The 2,236-nt window shown below is 38.0% G+C and overlaps 1 pseudogene; it reads left to right on the top strand.

Moving 5' to 3' along the window:
• Positions 1–1,506: 1,506 nt before the first annotated feature.
• On the top strand, positions 1,507–1,661 carry LOC114841635 (annotated as a pseudogene).
• The last annotated feature ends 575 nt before the right edge of the window (positions 1,662–2,236 follow it).

Here is a 2,236-nt window from a genome sequence, read left to right on the forward strand (position 1 = left end):
ATGACTCTAACCGTAATCCCTCAATCCGAAACTAAACTGGAAATTACCTCAAAACACCGAGAATTTAATTATTTGTTTTTAATTCAACTGAATATTTTATTTTTACTCGCTTTTATCGTGGATCGACACGTGAATTTACTGGTTTTAAAGAATCGAATGTTGTTCTCCCGCGGATGGTGATGTCCGGATGTTCTGATGATCGATATCTAAGGCTCGAGCTAAAGATTAGGAATGTTGCATCTCCCTTCGACAGGGGTGCTAACCTTCAGGGGAGGGAATATGACGCGATTCTCTCTCTCTTAAAATTTATTTACTCACCCTCGTTACTCTCTCTCCTTACAATTTACTTGGTCGTAAGTTCGCAGTTTTCCGATTTTACGGTGAACTCTCGTACAGGTGGCGGAATTCTCACAAATTCCGTCACACCATGATATATCAAGAGTCGATCGATACCTACATTCATCAACCGAAGACTTTCAAAACTCATAGAGGTACCCCCTTAATTTGACTCAACACAGGAAACATCACCAGGCCTAGACACCGGAAGGATTGACAGATTGATAGCTCTTTCTTGATTCGGTAGGTGGTGGTACTTAGCTGTTCTTAGTTTGCGGAGCGATTTGTCTGGTTAATTCTGCTAACGATCGAGACTCTAGCCTGCTAAGTAGACCTACTTTCTGGTATCTTGAAGGTCCTCGATTTTGGTCGAGCGGTTTTTACTATCCTCTTAGAGGGACAGGCGGCTTCTATCCGCACGAGATTGAGCAATAACAGGTCTGTGATACCCTTAGCTGTTCTGGGCCGCACGCGCGCTATTACGTCCCTGCCCTTTGTACACACCGCCTGTCGCTACTACCGATTGAATGATTTAGAGGTCTTCGGACTGGTACGCGGCAGTTTCGGCATTGCCGATGTTGCCGGGAAGATGACCAAACTTGCTCATTTAGAGGAAGTCAAAGTCATAACAAGGTTTCCGTAGGTGAACCTGCGGAAGAATCATTAACGTATCAAAAGAATAATAATATTTTGTTTTTATTCTTCATGATCATAATGGAATCATTGTATTTGGATAATAAATCATGTGAAAGCATGTAACCAAATACATTTTATAATATAATGAAATTTTATATATAAAATGGTATAAATCATCCATTTTGTGGGGTAACCTATTGGCCAATAATTTTATATTATTGTTGTCATGATCGGCTTTGAAAAAGTTGAAGGTTTAGTAATGATTTTCGCCACACAAGTTTTATTGATGATGATTTTATATTTAATTTCACATTTTTTCTATGCCAAAGAAACAACTAAGTCAAAGATCTACTCCAAGTCAAGAGTAGGTCAAGTTTTGTGTTTCGTCAAAGTAAACACAAGTCTGAATAATATTTGAAAATTAAATTTTGTGTTTGCTTGAGCGTCTTCTCCTTAATTAAGCAAGATTGCGAGATTGGATTGAATATTTTTATATTCAATGACTTTACCAAACAAAAAAAAGTTTTATATGATTACCCTAAATGGTGGATCACTTGGCTCATGGGTCGATTAAGAACGCAGCTAATTGCGCGTCAACTTGTGAACTGCAGGACATATGAACATCGACATTTCGAACGCACATTGCGGTCCACTGATCCAATTATCGGAGCACACCTGGCTAAGGGTCGTTTACTGTATAAAAAACTGCTTACAATTGGTTATTGTTGTTTTGATAATATTCCACTTACAACATATATACAATTGGTACTAGCGTATATATTATATATACGCTAGATATTTTTATCTCCGATAAACATTTTTTTCACGGACTTGAATATCCATTTTTCCCATAGTTTCAAAGTACAGCTGCACAAAATAAACTATCATGAATACACAATTTTCGACTCAAATTCCGGGAAATATAAATAGGAAAAATTTCTTGCAAAAAAAATATAAGCCGACAAACACTCTTCAAGTGTTTGTCTCTGGCGATATTTTATCTATTTTACGACTTGCAGGCGACTGCATGTCACCGACCAAGGGTTGAAAGTCTGGTGCAGACCCCCCCAAAATCGCTAGGGATTTTCTGGTAAACATGAGGCATTCCTCATGTTCCTTCGTACCAGGCAGATAAGGAAGACAAACAGGAAGTTCCAACGATCGAGGGATACGTATTCGTACCTTCGCCTGGAATTTGTCATGGTAAACAAAGTTGAAATAATATGTTCCATTTTGAATAATTTTTTTCACAAAAAATACATTA

Source organism: Diachasma alloeum, unplaced genomic scaffold (genome assembly GCF_001412515.2).
Source record: "Diachasma alloeum isolate Michigan unplaced genomic scaffold, Dall2.0 Dall_scaffold_01556, whole genome shotgun sequence".
NCBI lineage: Eukaryota > Metazoa > Arthropoda > Insecta > Hymenoptera > Braconidae > Diachasma > Diachasma alloeum.